A 7277-nucleotide genomic window follows, 5' to 3' on the forward strand; every position below is an offset into this window, starting at 1 on the left:
TTATACTGTTGTTTCCTAAATTACTTGTCTACCATTCATTCATCTGGTGGCTTAAAATCATTACCAGAACCTCCATGGACTACCCCACCCCCCACCCCCCAATGTTTCACAAACAGGCAAACGAAGTCCAACTTCTAGGCAAAAACTGTGAGATAGAGAATTGCCTCCTTCTGGGAACTCTGGGCTGTGAATTTGCTGGCAACTTTGTTGCTGGTCATAGGTCATAAGTCACAAGGTAACTCTTCTCAAGCACTCAACGCAACACTGACCTTGATTTTATTTGTTCTGATACTGTCTGGACCAAGAAATTCGTTCACAATTGTGTACAGGCGCCCCCTGGAGATTACAGTGTATTCACACTATTCAATCACAGGTCAGAGTCTGGGAATATTTCCCTCCTGCAAACTGGTTTCCCAGACTTCCCCTTCTCGCTCCTCCTAACCCCTCTTCTGTGGACTTAGGAGCACAGTCTCCTCTCTGTTCCTTTCCGGTCCTCTGTAAACCTCCACTAAGCAGAGAGGGTATAGAGACCTCAATCTGGCTTTATTTCCAAAGAAATTCAAGGTCTGAGAAATACAATCCTTTCATTTTTGGTGTAGGCTTTTCAATTCTCAAAACCCTCAGCTTTCTGACTTCCTCCAGGAAAGACTGAACACAGGCCAGCACAAGCCTTAATGGCTAGGACATCCTCTAGGCATTGCAAGGCTCTATATTTAACCTGAACGTTGACCTCACTATCCCTCGGGACAGCTATGTCTAACCTGCCCGAAAACTAGTCTCTGATTTCATTCATTCCTCCTGGGACTACTGAGTCCTGGTTGTGCTTGGCCTGATGCTTTTGCTGCATACTATAAGGCAGAGATTCTCCCTCTCCTGGGATTTAAAGGCTTAGGAATAAAGCTTCAGGCTGCTAAAAAGAGCTCACTGTCCCCAACTGACCCCTCCAACAAAAACATTTTCTCTTCTTAAAATTTATTTTCTGGATAGTGTGTGTGTGTGTGTGTGTGTGTGTGTGTGTGTGTGTGTGTGTGTGTGCCTGCTTGGTTGTATGTGTACCATGTGCATGCAGGTGCCTGAGAAGACCAGAGGGGAGCGTTAGAACCCTGAAATTGTAGTTATAGGCAGTTGTAAGCCTGACGATATGGGTGCTGGGAACTACACTCTGGTCTTTTGAAATATCTCTCCTGCTCCTAAACAGACCATTTCTATCTCTCTATGAATAGAAAATAATTTACTCACATTTACTAGGCACCAGTGTCTGCTGTTGTACTAAGCATGTATTTAAATTTCATTTAATCAAATAAATGGTATTTCAATCCTGTGGTTTGACTATATTTGTCCTATCCAAATTCAAGTACTGGAAGTTTATTTCCCAGTAAGGCAGAGGTGGCAGGTGGGACCTCTGAGGAAGATTTTAGGACAATGCAGCTATAAAAAGAGCATGGAGAAACAGGCTCTCTCCCTTCTGCCATTTGAAGAGCAGTCCCTTCTCACCAGGCACCAAACCCACCTTGATCTTGGACTTTCCATCCTCCAGACCTGTGAGAAATACATTTCTTTTAAAGTCATCCACCTCAGGTGTTTTGTTTTAGCTTCACAAATAGAGGAGGCAGAACTGTTTGTCTTCTTTTATAACTGAAGAAACCAACATTAGGTATCTTAGCCAAATCACATTGTTAGCTACTGATGGAGTCCTGATTTAAACTATGGCTTCCTGTTTCCAGGATGTGCTAAGTTTATGAAGGGGCATGCTGGTAAATTTTAAGTTGTTCTCTGAGGGTGGGTTGGGAAGGGAAGAGCCCTGATTTGTAACATTTACTGACTTCTGTGTAAACTCTATCAGTTTGTAAAAGTAACTTTTATTTGACAGATATAATTGTCGTATTAGAGGCTTCCTGCTGAATAAGCTCACCCTTTCTAGTTCTTTCTGAACTCTGGCTGGCTGGTTCAACTCAGTTGTTCTGGCCCAAACTCCTCCAAGCTGACTAATCCAAACTGGCTTCTCTCTGCTTCTGACTGAATTTTTCTGCTTGGCCTCTAACTAACTCTAGTAATTTGTTGTAGTCTTTGGGCTCCTTCTCATTCTGTCTTCACCAGCAACCTGTCTCTATCAAACTATGCTGGTGAAACTGACTCCTCACACACCACAGCCAACTGTGTCTGTATTCCAGCCAGAGGGATTAAAGGTGTGTACTAAGGGCATATCTGTAACCAGATCACATAGACCTAAAAGGTCTTTGGATGTGCCAGAGCAGCCATATTGCTGGGTTAAAATTCCTCTACAACAGTTGATCAAGCTACAAAATGTTTGAAACATAGAGTAAGGAAGAGACATACCATAATGGAGTTCTACGTGACCTTCCTACCCAAGAGATGTACAGAACTTTGGGCACACGTGATTTGAGCACGTGATGGTAAACCAGGCAGTAGGGGTTTCTCTTCCATTTTCCTCAGCTTTAATTTTTTAAAAAAGATTTAATTTTAAGGTTATAGTTTAACATTTTTTTTTTTTTTTTTTTTTTTAGAGACAGTACGTAGTCCATGCTGGTCTCAAACTCATGATTCTTTAGCTTTAGTCTGCTAAGTACTGAGCACACAGGGTGGGGTTTTTTGTTGTTTTGGTTTTGGTTTGGTAGCTGTTTTGTTTTCAAGATAAGTTTCTTTGTGTAGCCCTGGATGTCTCAGAGCTCACTCTGTAGACCAGGCTGGCCTCAAACTCAGAGATCCACCTGCCTCTGCCTCCTGAGTGCTGGCATAAAAGGCATGCACCACCATTATCCAGCAGCTCACGTTTATAATCATAAATCCCAGAAAAACCTAGGTATCCATCAGCATGGAAAAGTTACATAAACTTTTGCTAACACATATTTTTTTTAAGATTTATTTTTATCTTATGTATGTGAGTACACTGTCGTTGTCTTCAGACACCAGAAGAGGGCCTTGGATCCCATTACAGATTGTTGTGAGCCACCATGTGGGTGCTGGAATTGAACTCAGGATCTCTGGAAGAGCAGTCAGTGCTCTTAACTGCTAAGCCATTTCTCCCGCTAATACATATTTTTAAAAACCCTATATGCACCCTTAAAACAAAAAGCCTGGAGAAATAGCTTGGCATGGTGGTACATGCCTTTAATTCCAGTGCTTGAGTTGCAGGAACATCTTTGTAAGTTTGAGGCCAGACTAGTCTTTATAGAAAGTCATAGTACCAGGCTACAGTTTAATAATGGCCAGCTTTTATCAACCAGGTCTCAAAGTCCCTGACAATCAGTTCTCATTAGGCTGAAATGAAGGAGCTACAGAATCTACTAGTCCCTATATTATCTAATTGTGCAGAGAATTTTTTTTTATTTTGTACTGGAGAATTGAACATGGAGTTTGGCACACACTAGGCAGGCATTCTACCACTGAAATATACAATCCCAGTCCTGGGATAAGGGTTTCATCTGTTTCCCCCACCACCACCATTGTATCTTCAGCACATGGAACAATGCCTAAAATACTGTTACATAAATATTAAGTCCTGTGAGTTCTGCTTCATAATTATACATGAAATCTGTATATTTCTGGTCCTTTAAGAGTGCAAGCACCATGTTTTCTCGTCTGCCCACTGAGATAGCTTCGCCATTTCTCCTGTTCCTCTGTAATCAGTCTGCCCTCTACATCAGTTCTCATTGCTATGGTGACCTCCAAAAGGATACTTGAGGTTACCTCTTCTTGCTTAAAAGACTTATATATAGCTTGGTCATACACCCACCACCACTACCTTTTTGAGGCAGGCTGGCCTGAACTTGCTATGTGGACTAGACTCTGAAACTCAGAGATCCACCTGCTTCTGCCTCCCAAGTGCAAGGATTAAAGGCATGTGCTCTTTTTCCCATTCTTGCAATATCTTCTCTAAAAACAAGGATTCAAGAGATGGAAGATTTTCTTCTACAACATACTTCACACATCAGCATTTTTGTTGTTTTAAGACAGGGTCTAGATGTATGGTCTGTTACTCATGGTGTAGCCTAGACTGGTCTGAAACATAAAGCAATGTGTCCACCTCAGCCTCCCACATGCTGAGAGCTCAGGCTTGTAAAGACAAGACTATACATTGTTACTGTCTCTTTTGGGACTGAGTCTATGTCCTGGAACTATGTCCTAGAACCACAAAGATCTTTCTGCCTCTTGCCTCCTGAGTGCTGAAATTAAAGGTACACACTATGCCCAACTACTTCTCCAGGGCTTTTTTCTGTTGTTGCTGTTTAAAGGTGCAAATAGGATATTTAAAAATAGGTATCAGCAACAATGCCAAGCAACCAGAGCTTCCAGGGACTAAGCCACTACCTAAAGACTATACATGGACTGACCCTGGACTCTGTCCCCATAGGTAGCAATGAATATCCTAGTAAGAGCACCAGTGGAAGGGGAAGCCCTGGGTCCTGCTAAGACTGAACCCCCAGTGAACTAGTCTATGGGGGGAGGGCGGCAATGGGGGGAGGGTGGGGAGGGGAACACCGATAAGGAAGGGGAGGGGGGAGGGGGATGTTTGCACGGAAACTGGGAAAGGGAATAACACTCGAAATGTATATAAGAAATACTCAAGTTAATAATAAAAAAAAAATAGGTATCAGCAAAAAGTTTATATAACTATTCCATGCTGACAGACGTGTAGGTTTCTCTGTAATTTGTCTGTGTTGAAAGGCTATGCTAAGCATTTGGAGCACACAGTCTTTTGTGTTTGTTCAATTTTTCCATAGGCTACATCCCTAGAATTGGAAAGCACCAGATGATTTTAAGGTACCCAGTCTTCCAGAGAAGGGGTTTAGAGCTGTCAATCCCTTTCCTGTCTCCTCCCACCTCTCTCCAGTCACCAGTTCATCTCACCCAGCCCTACTGCTTACGTTTTCTTGAGTGATTTGCTGTTACACTTGGACCAAATTTGGCCTTAATTAAATCCAGCTCAGCTCTTGCTCTTCAACCTGATTCTTTCCCTCTTTCGAGCCACCTTCCTGTAGCCACTTTGACCTCCTGCAGATTCCAAACCCATCAAGACCTCCTCTCTGGATATCTCCGACACCTTTACTTACAATGGCTAATCCCTTATCCACTCTTCACTTCTTCAGCAGGCTGATCAAAAGAGGCTTTCCCCGTTTCCCCTACTTAACACTATTTCTGTCCTTGTGCTCTATTTTTCTCCTTCATACTTGAACTCACGATGTCATTACACCTTTAGTTCTTTGTCACACTCTTCCACCATTGTAACCTCCAAAAGGACAGAACCATTTCTGTTTTGTTTTCCCAGGGCCCTCTGCTCTTTCTGATCAATTGTTTCAAGTAGTAAGTGTATAGTAACACATACATGACCATAGAGCTGTGATCTCAACCTGTGAGTCCCAAATCCTTAGGGTGGTCACATATCAGATATTTATATTATGATTCATAACAGTAGGAAAATACAGCTATGAAGTAGTGATGAAATAATTTTTTTTGGTTGGGGAGTCACCACAAAAGGGGCACTGTATTAAAGGGCTGCAGAGTTAGGAAGGTTGAGACCCACTGCTATGGAGGATCACTGAACAAGCAGGATTTGAGTTTATGCAGGGCTACAAAATAACTTCCTGATCTGTCCTGACCAAAGTTTTGTAGTGATGCCCCATGTATGTGAGGATCATCTGAGTCATACCAATTGAATCACTACATGAATCATAGAATCATTTATACCTACTCAAACCTCTGATCAGAACTAGATAGAAAATACCCAGGATGGAGGAATCTAGGAGGAACTAAGTGGTTTGTCTTTGAGACACCTCTTGCATGGCTTAGGAAGACTGCCTAATCTAGAAGCCAGCTCCAGGGACCTGCTCTCTAGCTGGCACAGGAAGTACTTAGGACTTCCTATCCAAGGAAGGCCACCTTTACTTCCCTCTTCTGCTTTTAGGCATCCCAAGAGACGGAGGAAAAGGAACTTGAAGCTCCCACTCTGTGCTGCAGCTGGTGCTTTGCTCAGCACGAAGGGAAGGAACAGACTGCAGACACTGAGCCCACTGCCCCTTTAGGTCAGTGCATGGACTGAGGCGGCACTGCTCATAATCAGATCCAGGTGTGTAGCCCAGAGACAACACTGCCCTACAGCTTCAGGAAATGTGTCCCTTTACCTGCCTACCAGGTCTCAACTGACAGAGATGGAGAAGACCAGAGAGGTAAGTATAACCAAGGCATCCATGTGGTCCAAACAGTCTATTTTTACTCTCTGCAAATAGTTTGCAATATTCACAGTGCCTCCAATCCAATGCCCAGGAAATTACATTAGGCAATATATTCTCTCTTCCATAACCTCTCATGACCAACCTCCTCAGATCCACTATTCTTCTTGTGTACCTTCTCTACCAATCATCATGCTAGGTGCAAGGAGCCTAGGATGAGACACTGTAATTTAGGAATGACAGCTATAGATCTAACTCTGTTCTTCAGTCAACAATGTGACCTATTTCTCTGAGCTTCAGTCTCCAGTAGAGAAATTGTAGTCCCTACCTCCCAGTTCACTGAATACTGTTTTAATTATCTCTGGAATTAGCAGTCCTACCCTGTGACTAGAGCTCTGGAATGCAATGTGAAGACCTCCATTCCACTGTGGGAAAAGAGCAGCAACCTTGGAGCACAGCAGTGGAAAGGGTTAGGGGTTCAGTTCTTTGGAATGACCTCTACCAGTAACCATGGAGTCTCTTACATGACAACCTCGAGGAATGCTTTCATATCTAAAACAGTTCTCCTAGTAGCTGTGGCTATGTACTGGATAAGAGTCATCTTTTCCTATTTTGTAGCCCCATGAAGGGAGGGTGGAGAGACCTGTCTGTTTCTACAGCACATTCAAGAGATACGAGGCCTAGGAAAGAGAAATTGGCAAGTGGCTGGAGTCCCAGAGATTCACTCCTTTTTGTTCTCGTAGCCTGAAGTGGTTTGTGTTTGTTTGTGTTTGTTGTTGTTTTTAAGCAAACCTGGAACTGGACTCCGTGGGTCATAAAAGAAGAGAACATGTGGGCAGGAGGATATGTTGAGGGGTTTCAGGGAGAGTAGGAGGTAGATATGATCAAGATACATTTTATACACGTGTGCATTGTCAAAGGATAAGTAAATATATTCTTTAGGGGCTAGAGAGATGGCTCAGCAGTTAGCCCGCTTAGTTCTTGAAGAGGCCCTGGACCTGGTTCTCAGTACCCACACGATGGCTAACAACTATCTCTAACTCCAGATCCAGGGGCTCTAACACACTTCTGGGCTTCACAGGCACTGCA

The sequence above is a fragment of the Rattus norvegicus genome, chromosome 1, assembly GCF_021556685.1.
Source record: "Rattus norvegicus strain SHRSP/BbbUtx chromosome 1, alternate assembly SHRSP_T2T, whole genome shotgun sequence".
NCBI lineage: Eukaryota > Metazoa > Chordata > Mammalia > Rodentia > Muridae > Rattus > Rattus norvegicus.